This window comes from Nyctibius grandis, chromosome 2, assembly GCF_013368605.1.
Source record: "Nyctibius grandis isolate bNycGra1 chromosome 2, bNycGra1.pri, whole genome shotgun sequence".
Classification (NCBI taxonomy): Eukaryota; Metazoa; Chordata; class Aves; order Nyctibiiformes; family Nyctibiidae; genus Nyctibius; species Nyctibius grandis.
Genome location: NC_090659.1, coordinates 122,124,264 through 122,132,036, shown reverse-complemented (window position 1 = coordinate 122,132,036; position 7,773 = coordinate 122,124,264).

Sequence of the window (7,773 nt, the reverse complement as noted above, 5' to 3'; positions counted from 1 at the left end):
AGCCTCTAGGCTCAATTAGCTGTTTCATTTTATAACAGCCTTTAGCATCCATGCATTCATGCATGAATCCATCCCTCCCTCCTTGTAGATTCTGAAGGCTATTTTCACCAAGGCTCCTTCTGAAGCATATAGCCCTTCAACAGCCCAACTGAACAGGGCTTTCTATGAGGCAAATCCCACAGCAGATGCTAAGTTCTTCTGATAATCACTAGACCTCACATAGATGAGATGGAAGCTCAATCTCTCCCTAGAAGCCAGTCTGCTTCAACTGCCATTTATTCTGCTTATCTTTGGCCATAAAAAATTTGGGCAGCTAATATAATTGAATTCCTTAAATTCCCCGTGAATGCAATGAAGAGTTACAGGCATCAGTACTGAGCAATTCATTCCTTTCAAGGGTAGATGTCTGCAGTATGTAGGATGGATTGTCTGTCGAGATGCTACATTCTCTGCATTGGCTGTAGATAATTACCTTTGATGACTAACTTTCATATGGATAAAATTAGATTATGTGATGATAGAATGACCTTGCACATGAATGGCTCCCAGTACAGGCAATTTTTAAAGCCTATGAACATTTTGTTGTACATACACTGAGATATAAACATGAGACATTCGTAAAAATGGTGGTATTTACATACTTCACATTTTCCAGATGACTTGAAAACATCTAACAGTTGTTGAGTTGTTTGGTTTGGTTTGGCTTTTTTGTTGTTTTGAGGTTTTGTGGGTTTTTTTTTTAACATTTGGGCTGCTTTAAAGCTCATCAGAAGAAACAGACTGAACCCAATAGCTACATCTCCAGGTCCACATTACCCACATATGTGCAGATCTTCATAAATTACCTTTGAGACAAAGGAGTGTTAAGACCTTGAGTCAGTCAGACCTCTGAGAAGGGTCTGTACATGTTTTCTTTAAAGTGAACATTCAAAATGCACCACAAAGACTTTGTTATTCTGAAGCTATTATTTTCATTCAAAAACCTAGTAGAACAGTGAGGTTTAGAAACAAATTCAGACCGTCCATAAAAAAAAAAGGTTTTGAATACAAGTCTCCCTCCCTGCTCACTGTGCTCTCTTCTCCCTTTCCCCTTGCCTATTACCAAACAATATCTGGCTTTGTGACATGTAATAACCTCCAATAAACTCCACACAATCCCTTCAAAGCCAGAGGTCCATAAATGCTCCTGTGTCTTTGTGGGAGAGAAGAAGGTGGAAACTCCATCTGAGGTTAAGTTTATGGAGCACTTGCTGCTCCTCAGCTGATTCCCAAAGCCTGACTCTTCCCAGTGCTCTTGGCATTTCATCTCTTCTAGAGTGCACAGCTAGCACTAAGGAAAAAAGACATCCAGTAAAAACCCTTTAAATGAATATTATTGACCTTTGGGATACTATTGCCCTAATCTCACCTGGTAATTGACATAGTTCAGAATTTAATGAGCTTTTGCTGGATTTTTGAAGAAAACAAATACTGATTTCTTATTTTCTGCTGCCAATGACTATGTAATTCAAAGAAAAATAATAGCAGTATAAAATATATGTATAATGGTTAAAAAATTATCATAGTGTGAGTACCTGGAAACCCTGTATTGCCTGCTTGAAATTTAAATTCAGAGAGACTCTGGGGAATCCCACCAAATATGGAATTCCAGCAGAATCTAGGAGGAAAATTAGTGTTTGTCCCAGAGCTAGCTGAGCTGTAAGTAAACTTCACGGAAAAGAAGGAATAAGTGAATGAAAAGGGGAAAGCACCCTCAAGTGACCACAGGTACCAGGACTTTTCTGTCCTTCAAGTAGTTGGATTAAACTTCCTTTGAATGATTTCTATAGCAAGAAACTTGTGAAGCCCCTATCTACTCCTGGATCGCAAACTGACAGCCGTGTCAAAGACTTCACTATATTTTGTTGGGTTTGTTAGCCTATATTTCCTGGCCCCCATTGCAAAGACACATATTTGGCTTTGTGATGAATTGGGATGATGTGAACTGCCTGGTATTTGATCTTAGACATAGTATGTGATGAATGCACAGGTATCAAATAGGCTATGACAGATGTGAAGCATCTGACAGGGAGAAAAAGATGTTCCATATCACAAGAGAAAGGAAGTTCCTGCATTATTTCTCTTTTTATGTTTTCATATCCCATCTTCAGAATCTCATGTTTCTCATTGGATGTTTGATGCCATATTCAGGCACTAGCAAATGGCAAGAAGGAAGAATCTCATTGATGAAGGGAATCTGATCTGAATACAGAACCGGTGTTAACAGGCAGCAGTGAGGGGTATGCTTGCTCAATATCAAAGTAGAAGAATGAGTTTTATGAATGACTGCAGAAAGCCAAGTAACCTCTCTGGGAGAAAGAATTACCTGAAAAATTCCTAATAGAAAATTACAAGAGAGACTTTCAGCTGGTATGCAATGGCAGCAAACCATTAACACTGCTAATATTTAGCAGCTTAAGCACTGCTCAAAGCATTGAAAGACTGCACACATTTGTGTGGTTTATTCTCTGAGGTTAAACTTCAGATTTTACTAAGAGTTCATAAAATATGAACCTCTTTACTCTCAGAAATAATAGAATGGCATGAATATTAATAATATTAATATAATTGTTTTTATTTAAGATGAAAAAGTGCTTCATCATTTTTGGTCTTTTAAAGATAATGTTTTTTCTGCATTTACTTTGAGTACGATGTAATCACACAACTTCAGCACCTGCTGTCCAGAGCCCCTGCTGTTACGTGAGACACAGACAAAAGACTTGGTAAATACCTTAGCTTTTCTGTGCTTCTATTTTTTCCTAACACATAAAATGGAGCAACAGCAATTTCTTATCTTCCTAGCAGGATGCTGTGAGTAATAGCTAACAAATGCCTGCAAGGTTCTAAGAACTTTAATCCTATTTACCAGAGAGGTCAAACTCTTGTGCTTCCAAGAGGAAACAAAGATTTTATATTGTGAAAAAACAGAGATTTGTTCCAGTGCATGCGTTAGTCCTGAGGAGAGCCAGATATCCTTCCAAGCTCATGGCAGAGAGCTTTAATGTGTGGTAGATAACTTGACACATCTTTACATGAATTAAGATCATGCAGTTTTTGTTTCCAAACCATTTGCTATTCACATCCATGTTTTATTGCAAGGCTATGCTTGTCTCTATGTCTTCACTCCAAGACAATTCAATAGAGTAAGCTCAGATCTAAAGGTTCTTCTGCTCTCAGTGAAGTCTACTTTATTCCCTGGAGAAAGACACCCTGGTCTGTCTAACCACCTTAGAGAACAGGTGGAATGAACAATGAAGTGTATATATACATATATAAAAAAAAAAGAGCCATGCAGTCATGTTCAGTGGTGTTATTTAGACTGTAGGCATGTCTGGTTTGAAGACCTCAGAAGTTTAATATGGTGTTGTTATTCACATGTAGTCCTCAGTCATGCACAAGATAACCTTACTCTGTGTTAACAAGTTTGAACTTTCTTAGAGGGGGATAAAAAAAAGGTCTCAGAGGGTCATGTGAGAGTGTATTTTTTATCAGCTCTGGGACAGAGACCAGTCCTTTTGCATAACCCTTTCTAATGGCAAAATAACAAAGGGGAGGTTTGTGGTGGAGGTAGGAAGTACAAACAGCTGACTACCTGACAGTAACATGCTTAGTAGAGATGGTGGCTGTCAATCGAGATACTTTGAATGAAGAAAGTGTCCCAAGTCCTGCAACCTTTGCCTGCATGCTCAAACTCAAGAAAATCCCTCCAAGTTAAAGTCCATAATGAAGTCAATGCACTCAAGCTACATAGGAGCTATATGCAACTTAATGCAATAATTAGATTACACAGCTCTTACTTACAAAAGTAATATTTAATCTGAGCTGCCTGAAAACACATGGGTAAGATGGCAGACTGTATTATTTCCTAGATATTTAGAACAGTTGTTGTATACTGTCATCTCATCACTTTGGGTTATTTTAAGTCGTGTACAACCCATTGGAAATGAAGGGTAAAAACCCAGTCTGAAAGCAATGTATTTTTTACATTGTTGTCATATTACATTGTGTCATTTCATTTAATATTAAGAGTTGTCACATCACATTATGCTGTAGGTCAAGTAAATGGTAATGTGATGGGACACACCAGATACAGATAGCAGGAGCCCAGTCGGAATTCATTTGCATATCCTCGTTGACTTCATTAGCTGGTTGGTATCTCAACATAATCATAGTAGTTTTCAGAAAAATAGAAATATTTTGTCTAAGTACATGTAGTCCAAGTAGGAGTACTTGGAAGTTCATGAGCAAAGGGAGATTTAGGCTACATATTGTGAAAAGATATTAGTTTTACATAAGTACATATAAATACATTACCCACACACACATTTACACAAAAAAATGCTGAATCTTATGCTGTGAGACAAATTTTTTAAATAATACTGGCCCTAAAATAGCTTTTCTTATTCAATAACTCTAAGGGCTTTTAGCTTAGCAAACAGATTTCCAGCAAACAGTCTCATCAGTGGAATCCTATCAAATTAGATGGAAAAGACATTTATGAAAAGAGTAACTGTAAATACATTGAGATTTTCAAAGTCATCTGACATATTTTAAATTCCATTCTCAGGCTAGATAACACTAGATCACACATCTGTTGGGTTTTGACTGTGTGTTTTTTCTTTTGTTTTGTTTTTTTTTACTTTTAGGGGATGGCACTCTTAATAAACATTAAGTCTTTATGTGCCCATCCCAGGACCAGTATTTCTAATACATACACCAAGATTTCTTAAATGTGTCTGTTCCCTTCCATGGATAAAATACTGAAGATAATCTTATGTCCAGAGGGTTTAAATTCATTCTCAACTCATGAGAATGAGTTTCATGATCAAGAAGATCCATGAAATGCTTAAGCATGTGCTTAATTTCCAAAAAAATAGGAGGCATGAGCTAATTTTAAAACAAAACTTCAAATAACTTGTAGCTTTAGATATGAGTCATCAGTAGAAATATTATTATTAAAGAAAAAGAAGGGCTGAATACATCTGGCTAATATTTAAAACATTATATTGTATATAATACTCTTTTCTGACTGGCAGTCTCAGAAAGAAAAGCATTAAAGCGATCTGAATATCTGCTTACATTTCTGGTTTATAAAAGGATAGGAATTTAGTGAGTCTAGGATGTGTTACCCTTACCATGCACTTTGAGCCATGTGTATTTTATAGACTTGAGCATTTTATAGACTGACTCTGAAACATCTGTACAGTGAATACAACATTTCCAGTACCAGCTAGGCCACTGTACATGTGATGTAATGTCACCTTTTCCCTTAAGAGATTTCTGAAGCAAACAATATCCAGCAGCAAATAATAATTGCCAATCAGATCTTCTGACAAAACCGATAGAAATTCAGAGAAGACATTAAGGATACAGAAAGGGGCTATAGATGATTCACACAAATGAAAAACATGTTAGATATGGGCTTATTTATACAAGGTTTTTAGCTATAGCTGACATGCTATGATGGGGTTACACATTCAGTTTTAGGTTTCTTTAGCACCAAGCCTGTAGATCTTTCTCCTACCAAATTAAAAATGTTTGATTTTAGTCAAATTACAGTTTCAGATTTTGTTTGATGATACAGTAATGCATACAACTTCATACGTATAAAACATCTGGCACTGTAGAGCCATAATCTTGGTTTAGTTCAGTAATTTACCATTAGATAAACAATAATAGTAATAGAATACTGTAGCAGTTATCAAAACACTGTGTTTCTCTAATTTTTAATGTAATTTTAAGGCTAGTTTAAGTATGTGTCTCTTGGAAGATTACTTCAGATACATAAGATCTTTGGCTGTCAAATTGAGGGGTTAATCATTCCCATTTCAAATCGGGCCTGCCATTACACAGATAAAGCAACTTTTTTTGTTATATAAAAATAGAAACACTCTGAAAACCAGCTTCTGTCTGAAACTTTGTTTAGCTACTGCATAACTTGGTATTATGAATTAAACTTGAGTCACTGTGGAAATTTAAGCCTATCATGAGCTTAATTTGTCCTGGCTACCACCTCTGTAACCTGGAGAATGCTAATAATGTTTGGCCTTCAGTGGAGCTCTTTTCAATACCTGATAGTCCTGAGCAGCTTCTTTACTCTCCTGTAGTATAGCACTGACAAAGTACCCCAGCATGATAAAATTGTGCCTTCCTTAACTCCCTCCCTGACTGATTGGAGTTCTGTCTCTAGGGCTTTGCATTCACAATTGACTAAGGCAGGAATGAAGCAAACTTCCCACCCAACTTCAGCTGGCCACAACAGGCACCTGAAATTGAAGCTTTTGGCATGAATTCCTTCCGTCTCAGAAAAGTAGTGAACACAAGTCACTAACCTCCTGGATGACCCTTTTCCCCTTTGGATTGTTGTGCAAAAAAAAGAGAATATTTCTGAATAAAAGCAACTGTTGCTTGTTCTAGACTTAATGCTATTTCCATTTGGTTTAGCCATCTCTTCAGTGAGCTTTGGTGTCTCTCTGCCTCAACTCTGTATTGCAAGTCTACAGCATAGGAGAGAGAAGGTGATCAACGTAGGAATGAGCTGTTCCTTTGTGCCATATAGTGGTTGCTTGCAGAGTCTGGTACTTGATGTAGGGCAAGCTTTCCTTTCTTTCTTTTCTTTTTTATTCTTATGTCTGTAAATGTGTCCTCAGGCCCCATTTTGGCAGAAAGTTTTTATTTCCATAGGATTCCAACAAAAATTAAAAGGTTTTCCTACTCAGTTGGAAGCTCTAGTTTTGCAAAACATCCAGATGCTAAAATTTCGACACGAGATCGGTTCCGCTGACGTGGGTGCTTACGCACATTTCTGCATCAGGTCTGAGGTGGATCAGGTACTACAGCAAAACAAAAACATCTGCTCCACCCCCAAAGTTGTGCTGAGATGTCCAAAGCAGGATTCTTTTCCTTGTTGCTTCAACTGTCAGCAAAATGATTGACAAGAGGGTTTGTCATCTTTCCTGAGCAAGTTGATCAGTGACTAACGTTCCTCTTGATAGTCACTGAAATACTGCACCAAAACAATTTAGCTGCTACTTTGTCAGATCTGAGTATTTTTCTGAGTCATAAGGCAAATTCGTTTTATTTGAACATCAATTAATAAAACAAGGAGGAGGGAAAAGAGATCTAAGCTTGATAAAATACCTCATTAGTCTATTTATATAACTGTAAATAGACTATTTTCTCCTTCTATTGTTTAAATTTCTTTGTTATATTATGAGGTTTCTTTAATAAGGGAGTTTATATTAAAAAAAACACTAAACACAACAACTCTTGTGGAAAAGTTTTCTTTTTTCTTTTTCTTTCTTTCTTTCTTTCTTTCTTTTTCTTTCTTCCTTTATTTCCTTTCTTTCCTTCCTTTTCTTTATTTCCTTTATTTCCTTTATTTCTTTCTTCATAAACTATTCCTGTGGAGTGTACGACTTAGGCTAGAAACTCTTAGCGGTCTTGGGTACCATATCTGATTGCCTTGTTGAGGGGCTTCTGATGGAGATCTTTGTTCACAAAAGCCAGCAGGAGTTGAAGGCACCCAACACACTATAGATGATGTTAACAGGCAGCTTATGAATGCTTCAATATGCAGATGTGTTGCTTAGCACACTCGGTATGTATATATATATACAGCCAGTCCTCAAAATGACCTCACCACACTGAGCTCTGCTATTTCTCAGCAGCAGCAGCTCCACTCCATGTCGCACCGGTTCTCTCTCATCATGTATCCCAAGTGCACGTCTGCGT